This window comes from Talpa occidentalis, unplaced genomic scaffold (genome assembly GCF_014898055.3).
Source record: "Talpa occidentalis isolate TD23 unplaced genomic scaffold, MPIMG_talOcc4v2.1 talOcc4.9, whole genome shotgun sequence".
NCBI lineage: Eukaryota > Metazoa > Chordata > Mammalia > Eulipotyphla > Talpidae > Talpa > Talpa occidentalis.
In genome coordinates, this window is record NW_023605305.1 from 27,219,303 (window position 1) to 27,239,511 (window position 20,209).

Genomic DNA, 20,209 nt, shown 5'->3' on the forward strand with positions numbered 1-20,209 from the left:
GCTACTCAGGGCTGAGAGAACTGAGACTTCTCTCTGAGCAAGCTACTCCCCTCCCTCCCACGCCCCCCCTCAGCCCCACCTCCACCCTGGCCTTGGCCTTGATCTCAGGCTCTGAGGGTGTTCTCTTCCATGTGGTGTCTGATTCATTGGGTGATGGGGAGTTTTTTCCCAAGCGGCCTGCCTTTCTAGAGTGGAACATTCTGGCCTCCTAGGAGGACAAACCAGGAGGCATTAACCCTGCACTGCAAGCATGACTCTCCAGGGCCAGAGCCAGGGGTACTAAAAATTGTTTTCTCCAGGGTGGCACCAAAGGGATCCTCGTGAAGGGTTTTAGAGGCTGCGTATACTTCCACATTGTCCCCCAAACCTTTCAAGGCACAATCTGAACAAAAATAGTGTGTCCCTGGGTCACCCCCTTTATAACATGATTGCCAGTCTCTGCCCTTCAATCCAGACTTTCTAGGGTACCCACTGTTGATATCACTAGCCTGGCGACTTCATGATGCCATCTGCACACACTCCCTTGTCCTCTTAGGGGCCAGTGCACCCCTGCAGACATTTATATGTTATTGAGCTCTCTGATAGGAGCTCAGAGTCACATACCCTAGTGGAAAAATTTCAGAGGCTGAAACAGGCTTGAGTGGAGACATTTCAGGACATTCAGTTCTCCGGTCTTTGCAGCTGATGGACAGGGGGCGACTCGGCTGGGTGGGAGTCTCAACAGGGAGACAGAATGTTCCTGAGGAGGGACTTGGCCAGAGGAGGTCCTCAGTTGTCCCTCCTGTGCTCTGGGTCACACCTAAATATCTTGAATTTGCCTACTTCTCTTCATTTTCACAGCCACCAGCCGAGCCCCGGTCACCATTATCTGTCAAGTATATTTAAGAGAGGCCTCCAGTTCGGTCTCTCCAGCATGTACTTGCTCAATGCATTTTCCTCGCTGATGTCAATCTAATGAGGTTTCTTCCAGGGATTCTACTCTGGCTCAGGATAACCGCAAACCCAAGCTCCTTAGGGTGCCATTCCAGACTTTCCACATTCTTCTTCCTGACACCACCTCGACCTTAGCTTTCCCCACTATTTGCTGCCCACTCTCTGCTCCAGTGGTATTTAATGGCGTTTCCCTCTGTCCCCTCCCCCCACTTGCTCCTGGCTGAGGATTTCTTTTTTTTAAATTTTATTATTATTTAAATTTTTTGGCAGGTTACATTTTTTTACTCTTCTATATGTGCACAAGTTCTACTCACCCTCCACCAGATCCTTTTTTTTTTTTAAGGCTGAAATTGTTTATTAAACATATCTTCATCGTAATATCGAACAGTGATATGGAAAAGAAAGTGAAATAATCTCCCCTCCCCCCCCCCATAAGTCTAAAACTCAGGACTCAGCCAAAATTCCCAACTAAATCTCCATCTCCCTTCCGAGGCTTCTTTTTTGAGACAACAGTAGCCCGGATGAGACGTGATGGTGACTTGGACTTGAGCGGTGACGGTGGGTGTGCTAAGAATTGGTGAGATTCTCAACATAGTTTGAAGGCAGCTACAACAGGACTTGTTGATGGATTTACAAGTGGGAGAGCGAAAAAGGAAGCCGTCCAGGAGAACCCCCAGGTGCGTGGTTTTGGCTGAGTAACTGGGAAGAGCATGTTCCACCAATGGTGGGAAGAGCGGGGTGGGGTGAGAAGATAAGAGGTTCAATTTGGGATGTGTAAACGGACATAACTGATAGAGAGCCAGTTCCGTCTGAGTCTGGATCGCGGCACTGAGTGAGCTGAGGCTGTAAACTTGTGAGTCATCAGTGTGGAGGTGGAATTTAAAGCCATGAGCCTGGGTGAAAATATGGAGGGAAGGGGGGTAAATAGAAACTGGTCCAACCACTGTGGAGAGCTGTGTGGAGATTTCTGGACCTACTAAACATAGAGCTTCCATATGATCCAGCAATTCCACTCCTAGGTATTTACCCAAAGGACACAGAAACATCAATTCCAAAGAGCACCTGCACCCCTATGTTTATAGCAGCACTATTTACAATAGCTAAGCTTTGGAAACAACCCAAATGCCCAAAAATAGATGACTGCATCAAGAAGATGTGGTACATACACACCATGGAATATTACTCAGCATTCAAAAAAGGTAAACACATGCAATTTGCAGCAACATGGATGGCGCTGGAAGGGATCATGCTCAGCGAAATAAGCCAGAAAGAAAAAGAAAAATACCGGATGGTCTCACTCATAGCAGGAATCTAGAAAACTTAAATAAGGGACCAGGAAAAAGAATAACTATAAGAAAGTAAAAATCAGAATCAACAAAAAAACTATGAAACAGAGACACTTTTGGGGGGGTGGGGGGCGGGAGGGGAGGGATTGGGATCAGAAAGGGGGGGTTGCAATTGTATGGGGAATATAAAAATAAAATTTATTATTAAAGAAAAAAGAAAGTCGACGAGGCCAAGAGCCTCCCATGTTAAGGCGCTGGGAGATAAGACTGAGAAGGGAAAGGCACCACGTAGGAGGGAAAGCAGGAAGGTGGAGCACCCAGAGAACATGCTGGAAAAGCATTTGATGGAGGAGAAATGGTCCATTGTCACGAGGAGCAAAAAGGCTAAGGTCTACGAATCGGCCACTAGACTGAATAGCAGGAAGGTCATTCGCGTTAACAAGAGTGGCACGGGCAAAGGCTGATGGGAGTATTTCCAAGAGAAAAAGGACAAAGAGAGGGGAGTTAGTCGGGGAGACAATTCTTTCAGGAACGTTTCTGTGAAAAGGTGAAGTGGTAAGAGAAGTAAAATGGGTGCTAGCGGAGGCTGAGTTAAGGCATAAGTTGTTTTTCTTTTTAAATGGAGTCAATAACAGCAGATTATTTCTGTGTATTTGTGGTATTGATCCAGAGGAGAAGACTGGCACAGCAAGAGACAAGAAATACTCGAAGAACAGCACGCGTGAGTGGTTGAGAAAAAAGAAGGGCCTGTTCCCAGCACAGAGTCTGGCCGGGGCAGCAGCCCTGGGAGCTGCTTGGCATCTGCCGCTGCCCCTTGGGGAGGATCTTTCCTGCCCACCACTCTAACCTTTTGCCCTGTTTTAATGTCACTCATAGCGCTTCTTATTCATAGTACAGAACAGATTTCCTCACTAGAGTATAGGTGCTGTGTGGGAACAGACGTGGTCTCTCTCCCCAACTCGGAGAAGGTGCTGGGCACACAGCAACCACTCAGCATATATTTTGGGAAGAAGGAATCTGTGAACCCTTCCCCCAGGCCCATGTAATTCATTCAGGTCCCATTCCGTTCTTATTCTATTCTGTTCTTCCACAACCCTCACCTCTTTCCATTCTCCTCCATTTACCCAAGAAAATATTTATTTATTTATTTATTTATTTATTTATTTATTTATTTATTTATTTATTTATGTAAGAGCTGGGTGAGAAGATTAACCAGCGACAGAGTGGGAAACATAACAGGCAGATTAACTGAAATACACTGCTGAGGAGAGCAGTGGGCAAGACAGGAGAGGTCTGCTGTGCCAGGTGGGTCAGCTCCCTGGCTGGGGAATCGAACTCGTGCTGCAGTGGCTGGCCATAGCTTGATAACACTGTCTTTAACCCCTGCGCCACCAGGGAGGCCCTTCATCCGTGTCTTATCTCCTGCATCCCCCATCTTAATTCCCTTGATAACTCCGATCTCAGCCCTGTCCTCCACCAACATGCTGTCTCCCCATCCTGATCCCATCACCATGGCTACCTCATTCGTATTTCTGCTGCCAATACTGTCCCTGCTCCACCCTGTTCCCATTCCCATTCCATCCTCTCGCCACCAACATGCAGTCTCCATCTCCAGCATCGTCCTTTCCCCACTCCCTTTGCCATGGCCGTCACCGCCAATCTCCCCGTCACCCTGTATTGCACAGTGTGTTGGCGAGAAATGGCCAGGGCCGTGGTCAGTGCAGGCCGCTGCGGGAAACAGACAGACGGAACTGCTTCTGCTCATGGTGGCTTAAGTAAACATTAACAAGAGCTTTTTAAAAAAGATATATTTAAGCATACAAGAGCTGGGGTACAGGCCAGAGGGGTGGGGGCGGTGAGAGGATCACCCAGAGACAGAGTGGGGAACAGAAGAGGAAGATCGACAGAAACACACTGCTGAGGGGAGCAGCGGGCGAGTCAGGAGAGGTCTGCCGCGCCATGTGGGTTGCTCCCTGGCCAGGGATCGAGCTCGTGCTGCAGTGGCTGCCGCCAGCTTCATAGGTTGCGTCTTAACACCTTGCGCCACCAGGGAGGCCTAACAAGTGTATTTTATAAACCAGTGCTATACCCTGCGCTAGACATAATAAATCACTTTCTGAACTTGTCTAAAGTATGCATTATAAACACTGGCATCATCACAGTCTTGGGATGAGGGGTTCTGAGCCTGAGAGGTTAAGACAGTTTCTGTGGGAAAAACACTCTGACTTCTCAGAGGGCCTTGCTCTTCTTAATTTCTGATGTCAGGCAACACTGGGAGAGTGTTTGTACGTAGTGATAAAAAAAAAAAAAACAGAGCAACTCAAATTGAATCTCACTTGGGATTCTGCTCTCTGGTTCAGACCGACTGGTTAGCTAACAAGGCTCTTTATTTCTCACAGGGTTATAAGTACTTGTATCTTTCCTTACCTATCTCCCAGTGAAATTATCAACCCAGCACCTGAATCAACAAAGTATTTTCAGTTATTTGAGTTTTTGTTCTTTTTAAAGCCCTCCCCTCCCCCTGCCATACCAATTTGTGCAGATCTACCAGAAATCACTTCTAGTCAAGGCTACATAAGAATATGTATACCTCTGAATGAGTGATACAATAAATATTATAATAATGACATTATTATAATTACTCTATGACTAGCTACTCTCATAAATTAGCAAAATAATTTTCCTGATATAATTATGAATCCTTCCTTAATTACAATTCCTAGTTCTCTTGGTAGAATACCATAGGTCTTAATTCTCAATCTAGTATTTGATACTTTTTCTTTGGAATTTTGGAAATGTGTAGTAGTGTTCTTTTTTTTTTATTTTTTAAAAAGATTTATTTATTTATTTATACAAGCACTGGGTACAGTCAGAAGCGCGGGAGGGTGAGAGAATTCACCAGAGCCAGAGCGGGGAGCAGAGCAGGCAGAAGGACCGAAGTACACTGCTGAGGGGAGCAGCAGGTGGCAGGAGAGGTCTGCGCGCCACGTGGGACCCTCCTCCGGTGGCCGGGGAGCAGCTGGGGATTGAACTGGCGCTGCAGGGAGGGGCTGCGGGCAGCTTCTCAACCCAGCGCTCAATCGCTGCGCCACCCGACAAGGGCAAAACTCCTTTTTTCTTGGCTAGAATAAATTCAAGAGACATATGATTTTGTAATAACTACAATGAATTTGCTATCATTGCTGTTGGGTATAAATTTAACTTATAAAAATTTTTTGGGGGCCTCCCTAGTGGCGCAGGTGTTAAGTCTCAGCACTATCAAGCTATTGCCAGCCACTGCGGCACGAATCCAATCCCTGGCCAGGGAGCTGACCCACATGGCGTAGCAGACATCTCCTGTCTCGCCTGCTGCTCTCCTCAGTAGTGTATTTCAGTAGATCTGCTTGTTCTGCTCCCCACTCTGTCTCCAGTGGATCCTCTCACCCCCTGTACCTCTGACCTGTAGCCCAGTTCTTCTATGCAAAAATAAATAAAATCTTTAAAAATAAAATAAAATGTTTATTTGAAATGGGATCTAATATAGGTTTTTAAAGTAGGGATGCATTGTCTTTGAGAACAAGCATGTAGAGTCACTTTCTATATAATGGTTGGGTGAAAATGGCCAAATTACCAATCACCTCTAAGAATCCTCTTTTGTTCAAGGTCCATACTACTGAGATCCTTTAGAGTGACACATTTTTTTTTCTATTTTGCAATGAATCATGAAATAATTTTTTTGACATTCCAAAGAGTAATATAACAAATAACAATACTACATGGAATGACAATATATAAGGAAATGATGTATAAGCAAACACTAAAACTCATCCTCCAGGTAAGGAAGAAGAGTCTCACCAATAGATTTTTGGGTTTTTTTAATGATTTATTTTCATTTATGCATACAAGAACTGGGGTGTAGGCCAGAAGTGCAAGGAGTGAGAGGATTCACCAGAGACAGAGTGGGGAGCAGAACAGACAGATGTACTGATATACACTGCTGAGGGGAGCAGCAGGCAAGACAGGAGAGGCCTGCTACGTTATGTGGGTCAGCTCCCTGGCTGGGGATCTAACTCGTGCCACAGTGGCTTGTGATAGCTTGATAGCACTGAGACTTAACTACTGTGCCACCAGGGAGTTAAGTTTATAGCTCACCAATAGTTATAGCTCTGGAAGATCCTTCCCAATTGCAATCCTCAGCAAAGTTAATAATGATTCTAACTCTCCCTTGATTTTCTTATCATTCTAGTACAGTTTTGTAAAATGTATATGACCCTAAAAAATATATTGTTAAGGGGCCTCCCTGGTGGCACAAGGGGTTAAGATGCAACCTATGAAGCTATCCTCAGCCACTGCAGCACAAGTACCATTCCTGACCAGCCAGGGAGCAGCCCACATGGTGCAGCAGACCTCTCCTGTCTCACCCGCTGCTCCCCTCAGCAGTGTACTTTGGTCAGTCTGCCTGTTCTGTTCCCCACTCTGTCTCTGGTGAATCCTCTCACCCCCAACACCTCTGGCCTGCACCCCAGCTCTTGTATGCATAAATAAATAAATCTTAAAAAAAATATATTGTTAAATTTTGTGTATCTTTGAGTATTATATAAAGGGTCTCATGATGTACATATGCTTCAGTGATATGGGTTTTTTCAATTAGCATTTGGTTCTTGACCTTATCCATTTGGTTATGTGTATAATTGCAGTTTGTTCATTTTCAGCATGTATAGAATAATTCAGTAAGAACAAACAATTATTTGTTCATTTTCCTGTTGATGGGCATTTGGGTTATTTCCAGCTTTTGTCTACCACAAATAAAATTGCTATGAACATTTTTATTCCTGTGATTTGGTTCATATGTGCAGAGATTTCCAAAATATATGAGCCTAGAAGTAAAATTGGTAGATTGTAGGGTATGTGCATCTTCAACTTTACCATATGTGCCAAACTTTTTCCTGAAGTGGCTGCACCAACTCAGGACCCCATCTCCGCGAATGTCTTTTATGGTGACACAGACCCCATGTGCTTTCCTGGATTCCCTCACCCATCTCCCTTTCTCTTTCTGAGCACCAGAACTGCACCTACTCATTAACCACTTCCAGACGGGGGTGAAATCCACACCATGGACATCACCAGAGGCCCATGGGAAGCAGTCTGGAAGTGTGGGAGAGTAGTTCCATGTGACATCAATCTCAGCTATTGGAAATGGAAAAGGAGTGAGCCAGGAGCCTCCGTTCTTCTGAAGTGGAGGCACTCAAGCAACCCTGCCCCCATGAAGAATGGTCACCTTTAACGAAAAACTTGTGTGAATCCTGTTGCAAAGCAATAACCAGTGCAATAACACATCGCTTTGTGTTCTCTTTTCTTGCTTTCCTTCTTTTTCCTTCACTCTACTGCCCTCTGCTGGCAGATTCCAAATAAAGCATTAGCATCTTAATCCTTGTCTCAGGCTCTGCTTTCTAGAGGGTCTGGGCTAAGAAAATTCCTCTTACTTCACTTACCAACTTTTCTGATTGGCAGATTTTAAAAAGTTTGCCATTCTGTTGGGTGTATCCCACTGTTGTTTAAATTTGCATTTTCTTGATTACTAGTGTGTTGACCAACTTTTAATATGCTTTTTGGCCGCGGATTTCTTCATTTATGAAGTCTCTGTTTAAAATTTTAACCCAATTTATATTGTATTTTTTCTTTTTCTTACTGATATGCTAGATGTTCCAGTTCACTCTTGGATTTCACTGTAACAGTTCACTGTAAATGGTTTTCCTTTGGAGGAGTACAAAGTCAGAATGGAAGACACATCTTTGGAAAACACATCTGCCACATATTAAGAGTTCTCTATATTTTTTTGGATGCTAATCCTTCCTTGGTTATATATGCTGTAGATTATAGATCTGCCACTTTTTTTTCACTGTCTTAATAATATCTTTTGTGGAATAAAATGTTATTTTAATTTAGTTAAAAGAGCAATCTTTTCCTTTATCGTGGTGGCTGTAGATGTCACAAACATAATGAAGCCATGAAGTTATTCTTTGAGAGTATCGTGTAAAAAGCTTTATCATTTTGCCTGTCACATTTAGGTATTATGCAGTTATATATTTCTTTTTTTAATTATTTATTTATACATACAAGAACTGGGGTGTAGGCTAGGGATGTGTGTCACCTCCTTGGCCGGCTGGGATATTAAACTCGTGCTGCAGTGGCCCGGTGACAGCTTAATAGCACTTGATAGTGCTGTCTTTAACCCCTGTGCTACCAGGGAGGCCCTGCAGTTGTATATTTCTTAACTGCTGTGCTCCAAGCCCACCCTTTTGTGTCCTCTTTGTAATACTGGATCTGGACCTTGTAAATGGTTTCCCTTTGCCAGCTGACACATGCTGGGTCTTGCCAGAAGAGGGTGCTGGGGGGACACTGCAAGAAGATACTTTTCCTAGTGCTGATGTTTTCTCCTTCTAGGCGTGACTGCCTATAAGTGGCTTCCTTGACATCAGGTGGCTTCCCAGAGGGTGCTGCTGGCACCAGACAGGAGGTTTCCTAGCACATTTCCCCAGCACCCCAGTGGGTACTTTTCCGCCTGCCAGCCCTGGTCAATGGTGCCCTCTCTCCCATCCAGTGGAGCACAGCTACACAGTTTCCAACGAGGACTGCATCTCAACCTCTCTTCCATATTTGTTCCTTTCTCAGATACTCTGCCTTGCCATGGTGGGGGCTTAGACTCCAAATATGTACCCCTATATGGAGTTTTTTACTCCTCTAACTAGTTAGTCTCCAGGTAACTAGTTAATACTTCTTTATGTTGTATTCTTGGAATGATGATATGATACCATATGATTTTACATGTTATGAGATTCCATATAGATAGTAAATAGTCTCAGCACCATGCAGTGAAAAGACCAATTTTCCCTCTGTCATAGATCAACAATTATATATGCTGAGTCAGCTTCTAGGATATATATTTTATCCCATTTTTCTATCTGTCTTTATCTGCACTAAAGTCTTTGTGTATTAATTATCATAAGGCATAGTAAGTATTGACAGCTAGTAAAGCACATTCTTCCATTTTCATTTTCTTTAAAATTATGTTGGATTTTACCAAATTTTTTTTTCTACTTTTGATGAGATGGTCTATTTTCTTCTTTAATCTATGAGACATCATATAGATTGCTTTTATATGTTAAATGTTTTGTTGTTGCTATTTCTGCTGACTCTGTCTCATGTGGCACATCTTTTTTTTTTTTTTTTAAGATTTATTTATGCCTACGAGAACTGGGCTATAGGCCAGAAGTGTGGGGTGATGGTGAGAAGATTCACCAGAGACAGTGGGGAGCAGAACAGGCAGATATACTGAAATACAGTGCTGAGGAGAGCAGCAGAGAACATAGGAGAGGTCTGCTGTGCCATGGGGGTCAGCTCTCTGGCTGGGGATGGAACTCATGCTTCAGTGGCTGCAGATAGCTTCATAGTGCTGAGACTTAACCCCTTGCGCTACCAGGGAGGCCCGATCTTTGTTTTTATTGTTTGCTTTTATCTGGCTAGATTACCTGTAAGATTAGGATCATACAAATTTGAACCCCAGACTCATGACGGGGTTGCTCATAGTTCAAACTTCTCTGGGAAGGTGATTATTACTACTTCCACTCAAAATCATGGCAGAGACAGACCATAAAACGCTGCATTGGGTAGGCCCAGGACTAGAAGCCCCTGGTTCCCATATTTCTTTATCCCCATATCTAGGTTATGGTGTTGGCACCTCCCCAGGACAGCCTGGTTTCCATGTTGGGGTATCACTGATTCTACCACTTTGTGTCTATGGTAGGGCCTTGGAGGTTTTCCTTAGTGTCTTGAGGTCCTAGCAAAGAATACAAATGTCTCTTTGTTCAAGTTTATCCAGTATTAATAAGTTTTTAAGCAGGACAGCCTTTCAGCATCTTTATTGAGCCACATGTCTGGGGGCAGAAGGTTTTCTGTTGTAATTTCTCTAGGGTGTTACTATATGTGACATTGCCAACTTATTCTAAAATGTTAAATAATTTTTCTTAATGGACCTGGCAATACCATATATTGAGAAATTTAATGTCCAAATCCTTTCTGTTTCACTTATTTCTCTGCGATTCTTTAATTTTGCTTAGGGGAAAGACTGGAAGTGGTGCAGAACCAGAATAATGTCCTCATAATCACACACACCAGACCAATTTGTTGGGTGCCAAAAGTTAGCTCATGTACCACAGATGAAATAAGTCCCCATAAATGGTCACCAACAGTCTAAGTGGGCAATTGAGCAACTGAACAGGAGAAGATTAAGATACAGTAATATATTGAATTCAGGGAAATATCATAAGGATTAATACATCACTTAATCACAATTACATTGGCTACTGGCCCAGGAATTAATCCAGGTTAAATAAAACATTAAAACCCTTTAATGGTCATGACTAATTGTGGAAAGAAAATGGAAGTTCTGGAATTCACACTGGGGATTTTGCAGGATTTGGAGGATTTTTCCCTTACGAGGCTGCAAAAGTCTTCCTAGAAGGGAAGAACCCCTGGTGGCACAGGGGTTAAAGACACAGCACTATGAAGCTATAACCAGCCACTGCAGTATGAGTTTGATCCCTGGGCAGGGAGTTACCCACAAGGCGCAGCAGACTTCTCCTATCTCTTCCGCTGCTCCCCTCAGTAGATCTACCTGTTCTGCTCCCCACTCTGTCTCTGGTGAGTCCTCTTGCACCTGGCACCTCTGGCCTACACCTCAGTTCTTGTATGTATAAATAATTTTTTTTTTTTAACAAAAAATGTCTTCCTAAAGGAGGGCGTCTGGAATCTTTGGTGTCCCATTGAGATTGATGCAACACATACGAAGGCTCTTTATGAACAGAAGGAATAATTTCAGCAAAGTGTTATTTTTTTTAAAGATTTGCTTATTTGTTTATACAAGAACCGGGGTACAGGCCAGATGCGCGGCAGGGTGAGAGGATTCACCAGAGACAAAGCAGCGAACAGTACAGGCAGACTGACGAAATACACTGCTGAGGGTAGCAGTGATCGAACCTGCGCTGCAGAAGCTGTGGACAGCTTCACAGCGTGGCGCTCAACCACCTACACCACCCGGGGAGACCCCCAAAGTGTTATATTTTTAATCCCTGGATTTTATACACACAAGAGCCATATAATAGTAATCAGACAGAGGCCCATCAAGCATTTTGGATTTTTCTAGTCTTTTGGATAGTCCTTTTCTTTCTAAGTGGAGGATCCTTTTATGACAGAATGGCATGTTTTCTGTTTTGTTACTTGTTACATTTGTTACTTCAGAAACAAATCCCTAAACCAAACTTGTGCAATCAGAAGGGGCAGTGGGACCATGGGGATGCAAAAGAGAGGCTAGTGACAGAAATCTTCTTAAAGATGCAACTTCTTACCTTGCTCACAAACTGGTCAACTCTCAGCTTCCTTTGTTAAGTATCAAGGGCCTTGATTACTGTTGAAGGAGAAAGTTCCTTAAGCTTGGGGTGAAGTCCTTTGTAAGTCTTCGATGAATGGGGACTGATAAGCCTTTGCTCATTGCTGAGTTTCTTTCTGTTTTAAAAAACATAACAAATTACCCAGGCACATGCAAATGAACATTTCTTGGCCTAGGTAGAAACGACCGGAATATTTACAAATGTCCTTGTGATCATGAATGAGCTACTCATATTTATGGGCAAGTTGGCATGACCATTCAGTCAATGAATATTTATTGAGCACCTTCTATATAACAGGCACTTGTCTAGGTCCTAGGGATAAGTGGTGACTAAAAAGGCAAAAATTCCTTTCCTTATAGAGTACACATTCTATTGGGAATATAGAAAACGAACAAAGCACGGGATTAAAATATAGGTCATGATAGGTGGTACCCAGTGCTAATGAGAATGGCAAAGCAATGGAAGGGGATAGAGGTGTGCATGTGGTCGGTGGCAAGAGGATTGAAATTTTAGAGAGGGTGGCCAGGTAAGGCATCACTGGGAAGAGGATTTTGAATAAAGCTAGAAGGAGGTAAAAGTGAGCCATGTGGAAATCTGAGGGGTGAGCACGATAAAATCATGAAAAATAAATTCTGTATCCCAAAGTCTATTTAAAAGGAGAGAAATGGTCTGGTGTGTTCTTGTTATTGGAGGTTGAGAGATGAGGGACCAGTAAAAACGTCACTGAGGTTATGGATAAACAGGAGACTATTCTGGAAACCAAGTGAAGAAAATATACTCTGACAGGAGAGGGTGAGCAAGCCCATGAACACTGCTGGGAGTTGAGTAAGGTGAGGTTGGAGCGTGGGCCAGCTCTGGACAAGCCACAGGTGAAAACCTGACCCAGGCGGTCCAGAGGCAAACAGAAGCGGAGAGATTGGTGAGCAGAGAATATTATTTTGAGGGACTTTGAGGGTGTAGAGACCTCAGAATAGTTAGAAAGGGAACTAAGCGAAGGGAACTCTTCGTTTATTAGTTTCCTGACCTTTCCAGGATTGGGGGAGAATTCTGCATCTTAGAAGGCTGCGGGCAGTTATCCAGCAGAGTGAACATCAATGCTTGGGGCGAGGTAGGGAAACTGCAGCAGCAGAATGAGCACACAGCCCTGCAGCGAAGGCAGAGGCAGCTGACAGGTGCTGGCAGGTGGGTGGACTTGATAGGCGAGCTGTGGAGATTCTCTCCTGGTGGCCTCGATTGGTGAAACAAGGAGCAAGGTCATCAGCGGGGAGTTAGGATGGAACCTGCATGAAGAGGGAGGAAGAGATGTGAGATAATTAAGAGAGTGGGAGAGTTAATGGACTAAAAACATGTAGAATAGTTGCAAGGAAGCTAAGTGCCCACGTGAGGTCAATGGCCACGAGTTTAAAGCAGTGCAGCCAACACAGTGGCTTTTCTCCAGCCCTCTTTGGTGGCATCACTGCAGACGGAGTAACTGGGAGAATTGGATTTTGCCAAGGTTTGGGTTTTTCCACTTTTCATACAAAGTGAGATCTGGCCCAGGTTGCTGAGGGGGCTTGCATTGGTTGATTATGGTTGATGGTGTAATGTAAACGGGGCAAGGAATTGTATTAGTCACCTCCGCTCGGGCTGCGCAGCCCCCGCAGCAGCAGGGCTGAGGGGACAGAGTTCGGGCCACACCCCGGGCTGGCCCCCCTGGCCGCAGCGCAGGGTCGCCCAGAGCAGGGGCAGCCCCTGGCTGGGGAGCCGCGGCGAGAGGCGGGGGGAGCCCGGCCCGCACCGGCCCCTGTGCCAGCGCCCTCCAGGGAGGGCCGTGGGAGGCGGCCATGGCAGCTTTTCCCTGGGCTTGTGCTTGGATTTTGCTCCTTTTCCTTCAGCCAATCCTGCCCCTCCTGCGCCTTTCTCAGGGTCCCTGCCAGATGGGGCCTCAGACTGCCGCAGCTCCTGTTGGGCCACCCCTGTCGGGAGGGAATTTACCCACAGGGTAGGGATGACTCTGGGTGTTTCGCTGGAATTTTTTTTTTTTTTTGCCTAAATTGAAGGTTTTTTTTAATTTTTAAATTTTATATATTTTTACATCATTTTTATTTTTGTACACTATGCATTTTCATCTTGGTTATAGTCCTCGTAAAATTCCCACCACCCTTGTTTTGATCCTACTCCCTTCTCCCCCTGCTGTAGTGTGTCTCTGGTTTATAGTTACCTGTTGATTTTGCTTTCTACTTTATTATAATCAGTCTTTTTCCTTATTTGGGTTTTCTAAATTCCTGCTATGAGTGAGACCACCCAATATTTTTCTTTTTCTTTCTGGCTTATTTCACTGAGCACAATCCCTTCCAGCTCCATCCATGTTGCTGCAAATTGCATGAGTTTATCTTTTTTGATTGCTGAGTAATATTCCATTGTGTATATGTACCACATCTCCTTGATCCAGTCATCTATTTTTGGCATTTAGGTTGCTTCCAGGTTTTCCCTACTGTAAATAGTGCTGCAATAACCATAGGGGTGCAGGTGTCCTTTGAATTAATGTTTTGGGGTCCTAGAAGTGGAATTGCTGGGTTATATGGAAGCTCCCTTTTTAGTAGGTTGAGGAATCTCCACACAGCTCTCCATAGTGGTTGGACCAGTTTGCACTCCCACCAGCAGTGCAGGAGAGTTCCTTTTTCTCCACATCCTCGCCAACATTTGTTGTTGCTAGTTTTTTTAATATGTGCCATTCTCACTGGTGTAAGATGGTATCTCACTGTAGTTTTGATTTGCATTTCCCCGATTACAAGTGATGTTGAACATTTTTCATGTGCCTGTTGGCTATTTGAATTTCCTCTTTGGAGAAGTTTTTTTTTTTTTAGCTCTTCTGCCCATTTTTTGATTGGGTTATTTACTTTGTTTTTGTTGAGTCTCGTGAGCTCTTTGCAGATTTTTGTGATCAGTCCCTTATCATAAGTGTTGTGTGCAAAATTTGCTAACAGTCGGTATGGTGTCTCTTTGTTTGGGTTACTGTCTCTTTCGCTGTACAGAAGCTCTTTAATTTGATGTAGTCCCAGCTGTTTATCCTTTCCTTCACTATCACTGCTTTGGGTGATACGTCTTTAAAGATGTTACTGAGGTGTATGTCATGTAGTGTTCCACCTATATTTCCTTTATATATTTTATAGTTTCAGGTCATGTCTAGTTCTGGTTTTTGTGCATGGTGTGAGGTAGTAGTCAAGCTTCATTCCTTTGCATGTAGCAGCCAGTTTTCCCAGAGCCATTTATTGAACAGACTTTCTTTGCTCCATTGCATATTTTTTGCTCCTTTGTCAAAGATTAATTGACTATAAATCTGTGGGGTTTTTCCCTGGGTTTTCTATTCAATTCCATTGTTCTGTGTGTCTGTTCTTAGTCCAATACCATGCAGTTTTGATTATTATGGCTTTGTAGTATAATTTGAAGTCTGGAGTGAGATACCTCCATTCCCTTTTTTTTTTTTTTAGCAGAGCTTTGGCTATTTGGGGTTTTTGGTGACTCCATATGAATTTTATCAATATTTGTTCTATTTCTTTGAAGAATGTCATTGAAATTTTTATTGAAATAACATCGACTCTGTCAATTGCTTTTTTTTTTTTTTAATAGAGGCATGTTTTATTTATTTATTTATTTGTTTGTTTGTTTGTTTATACATGCACTGGGTACAGTCAGAAGCGCGGGAGGGTGAGAGAATTCACCAGAGCCAGAGCGGGGAGCAGAGCAGGCAGAAGAACCGAAGTACACTGCTGAGGGGAGCAGCGGGCGGCAGGAGAGGTCTGCGCGCCATGTGGGACCCTCCTCTGGTGGCCGGGGAGCAGCCGGGGATCGAACCGGCGCCGCAGAGGTCGCGGGCAGCTTCGCAACCCAGCGCTCAACCGCTGTGCCACCAGGGAGGCCCTGTCAATTGCTTTTGGTAGGATGGCCATTTGGATAATGTTAATTCTTCCAATCCAGGAGCAGGATATGTCTTTCCATTTCTTTGTGTCTTCTATTTCTTTTAACAGTGTTTTATAGTTTTCTTTGTATAGGTCCTTTACTCTTGTGTTAGGTTTATTCCCAAGTATTTGATTTTTTTTGTTTCAATAATAAAAGGGATGGTTTTCTTGATTTCTTCTGCTTCAGATTTATTGTTTCATATAGGAAAGCTACTGATTTTTGTGTGTTGATTGTGTATCTTGCTACTTTACTAAACTGGTTGATTAGTTTGATTAGTTTTTCTGTGGAGTTTTTGGGGTTCTCTATGAATATAATTATATCATCTGCAAATAGTGATAGTTTTACTTCTTCCTTCCATATTTGGAGTCCTTGTCTGTCTTTCTATTGTCTTGTTGTTCTGGCTAGGACTTCCAGTATTATATTGAAAAGCAGTGGTGAGAGTGGACATCCTTTCTTGTTCTAAATCTTTTTTTTTTTTTTTTTTTTTTTTATAGAGGCATGCTTTATTTATTTGTTTTGCTGGTTTGTTTGTTTTTTGTTTATACATGCACTGGGTACAGTCAGAAGCGCGGGAGGGTGAGAGAATTCACCAGAGCCAGAGCGGGGAGCAGAGCAGGCAGAAGGACCGAAGTACACTGCTGAGGGGAGCAGCGGGCGGCAGGAGAGGTCTGCGCGCCATGTGGGACCCTCCTCCGGTGGCCGGGGAGCAGCCGGGGATCGAACCGGCGCCGCAGAGGCCGCGGGCAGCTTCGCAACCCAGCGCTCAACCGCTGCGCCACCGGGGAGGCCCTCTTGTTCTAAATCTTAAGGGAAATGCTTTCAACTTTTCACCATTGAGAATGATATTAGCTATGGGCTTGTCATGTATGGCCTTTATGTTCCTTGTATTCCGAGAATTTCAAGGGCCTTTATCATAAATGGGAGTTGTACTTTGTCAAAAGCTTTCTCAGCATCTATTGATATTACCATATGGTTTTTATATGTCTTTTTGTCGATATGTTGGATTACATTGATTGATTTTTGGATGTTGACTATCATTGTATCCCTAGAATAAATCCTGTTTGGTTGCAGTGAATTATTTTATGGATACATTGTTGGATTGTGTTGGCTAAAATTTTATGGAGGATTTTTGCATACATGTTCATTAGACAGATTGCCCTGTAGTTTTCTTTTCGTGTGTTGTCCTTATTGAGTTTTGGTATTAGTGTAATGTTGGCTTCATAAAACGTGTTTGGTATTATCCCTTCCTTCTCAATTTTTTAAAAAAGATTTATTTATTTATGCATACAAGAGCTGGGGTACAAGCCCGAGGTGTGGGGGGTGAGAGGATTCACCAGAGACAGAGTGGGGAACAGAACAGGCAGACTGACGAAATACACTGCTGAAGGGAGCAGCAGGCAAAACAGGAGAGGTCTGATGCACCATGTGGGTTGCTCCCTGGTGGGCCAGGATGGAAATGGTGTTGCAGAGGCTGCAACAGCTTCACAGGCTGCATTTTAACCCTTGTGCCACCAGGGAGCCCCATGGGGTGATATTGTTACAAACATTTGGTGTCCTGCACCAACACCTGTTCTTTTCCACCACAAGATGTGTTTGGCAGCTGCAAATATAGCTCATGCCCAGGACTTATTATGATGTGGTTTTTGGAGTTAGTGGGTTTGGAGTGCAGGGTCCTTGGGTTCACTCTGGGAAAGGTTTCACCAGAACTCCCCTTTCAGTGGCACGTGTTGAGTTTCCCAGGCAAGTTTCTCCATGAGGCAGATGGTAGTTATATTTAAAAGGCAGGTTTATTAGGGACGGCAGAGAAAAAGATACTTGCATAGACACCAGCGGGCAGGAAGAGCTGCCGCGAGAGGGACAGGTTTGCTGAGAGAGGCCTGTATGGTTGCAGGCGGGGGCCCTGAAGGGAGCCGCCTCCACTGATGGAGGTCAGTAAGAAGAAGTCCGGGCAGGTACAGGGCATGGGCAGGCATGAGGCTGTTGCCTCGCAGAGGGAGAGGTTTGGTAACAGGAATCACCTGCATAGTCATGGGTGGGGAGAGGGATGGCTGCCCTTGCCAGGGCAGAGACTGCATAGATATAGTCCTTTTCTCTTTGGGAGGGGTCACTCCTTTGTGGAGTGGCCTGTTTGTTGCTGATGTTGGATAACTTGGCAAAACTAGAAAGGGACCACAAGTTCTAGGATGGACCCATCTCCATATCTTTACGCTCAGGCCTATGCTCCACTCTCTAAAGCAGTCTGATCCTGTTTGGACCTTATGCCTTGTGATAAGGCACTGCCCCTGAAGGTCTTGATTTCTACAGCTGGGTTAATGGTTGTTTTACTTCCTCTACCCCCTCCTCCTTGTGTGAGTCAGGTTCTGGTCTTGGGGCACCATCTTTCCAGTTTTTTCACTCTTGTCCTCCATCAACTCTTCCAAGGTAGGAAACTAAATTTGAGACATGTTTTCAATTGCAGTTTGGCAAGGGTGTGTTCTTTTTTTTTTTTTTTTTTTTTGACTCATTCTTCATCACTGTTGATAGCAGGAGAGTACCCTGCCCCCAGTCTCTGCAGCTTGGCCTGACTCCAACCCCTGCACCACCAAACCACAGAACAGACTCAGTGATGTCAAAGTCTGGGCCACACTGTATTGTACTGCACCATGATTTGCAAAGAGAAACATTATATGTGGAGTGAGAGCCTTCATTTTTCTCATAATGTATTTTGAATAACAGCTGCTTTTTAATGTTTGCAGTAGGATCCATTTCAGGATCTGCAGGTAAATGATGTTTTAGTCATGCTTTTATTTTATTTTATTTATTTTTTTTACAGATTTATTTACTTATGAGTACAAGAACTGGGGTGCAGGCCAGAGGTGTGGAGGTGGGGGGTTAGGGGATTCACCAAAGAGTGGGGAACAGAACAGGTGGAGTGACTGAAATCCACTGCTGAGGGGAGCAGCAGAGAGACAGGAGAGTTCTGCTGTGCCCTGTGGTTCACCTTCCTGGCTGGGGATCGAACTCCTGTTGCAGAGGCTGCAGATGGCTTCACAGTGCAGTGCTAAACTCCTGTGCCACCAGGGAGGCTCCAAGTCATGCTTTTATGTCAGCTTCAAGTAAGGGGATTTTTAACAATGATTTAAAAAAAATCTTTCCCAGAAATTTAAGCAAACTTGTTTGCTGTTTTAATGACTTGCGGTGGACACTGTCGGTGAAAGACTGGGAGTCTCGGAGCCTGCAACAGACCTGCCTGTGCCTCCTGCCCCAGCTCACCTGCCACAGCCCACTGTGCCCTCTGACCCAGCCCTTTCTGTGCCGCCAGCCCCAACTGTGCCCCCTGCCCAGCCTGTGCCACCTGCCCCACACAGCTGTGCCACCATCCCCACCTAGCTTGTGCTCCTTACCCCAGCCCCACTGTGCCACCTGCCTCAGCCCCGCCTGCCCCAACCTCTCCAATGCCCCCTGACCCAGCCCTTTCTGTGCCTCCAGCCCAAGTCCTGCCTGTGCCACCTGGCCCAGCCACATCTGCCCCAGCCCCTCTGGCCCCAACCCTGCCAGCATTGCCTGCCCCAGCCCTGCCTGTGCCACCAGCCCTGCCTGTGCCACCTGCCCCAGACCCTCTGTGCCCAGGCCCTTCCTTTCTGGCAGTTGGTATTCCCAGTGAAGTGACCCACCTAACGGGCCTTTAATTTCCTTTGTTTTTCTTTTTAAAGATTTATTTATTTATGCATACAAGAAGCAGGGTACAGGCCAGATGCGCGGGAGTGTGAGAGGATGCACCAGAGACAGAGCAGGAAACAGAACAGGCAGACTGACCGAAAATACACTGCTGAGGGGAGCAGTGGGGGAGACAGGAGAGGTCTGCAGCGCCCTGTGGGTCACCTTCCTGGCTGGGGATCGAACTCCTGCTGCAGAGGCTGCGGATGGCTTCATAGTGCTGTACTTAACCCCTGCACCACCAGGGTGGCCCCTAGTCATGCTTTCGAGTCAGCTTCAGGTAAGGGGATTTTTAAGAATGATGTAAAAAAAATAGTCTTTTCCAGAAATTCAAGCAACCTTATTTGCCCTTTTAATGACTAGCGGATAATTTAGGGTCACAGTATTTTGGGTGAGGAGGGGCCATATTTGCATCTCAGTGTTTATTTGCAAACCGTCCCGCCAACGCCTGCGGCCGGGAGGGCGTGGCCGCCGGCAGCTCCCGCCCCCCGCAGCCCGCCCAGCGCACCTGGCTGCACCTGCGCCGCTACCGCGCGTGCGCGTAGCCAAGGCCCGCCCCCTGGCCCTACTCGCCCCCGGACTCGGGGTGAGGTTCCGGCTGGGGTGAGCCTGGTCCTTCAGGAACCCAGTGAGGGCGCCACTGCCCTTTGATCTGGGGAACCGGCGGCCTTTGAGCGGGCAGGTGAGACCGACGCAGGGAAGGCGCGAGCATCTCCTGGCGGCGGCGACTGCGAGGGCTCGGGGAGGCCCCAGCGCGGCGGGCTGATGTGGAGAACTGGGGCTTTGGGGGTTCATTTTGGGGTCGGCAGGACGCAGGGGTCCGGTTCCCTCCTGCGCGTGGCCCCGCTGCTGCACGAGGCGTTTGCTCCCGACTGAGGCCCTCAAGGACGCCCTGGCGGGTCCTGGGCCCTCAGATCCCCACGCCGGCCT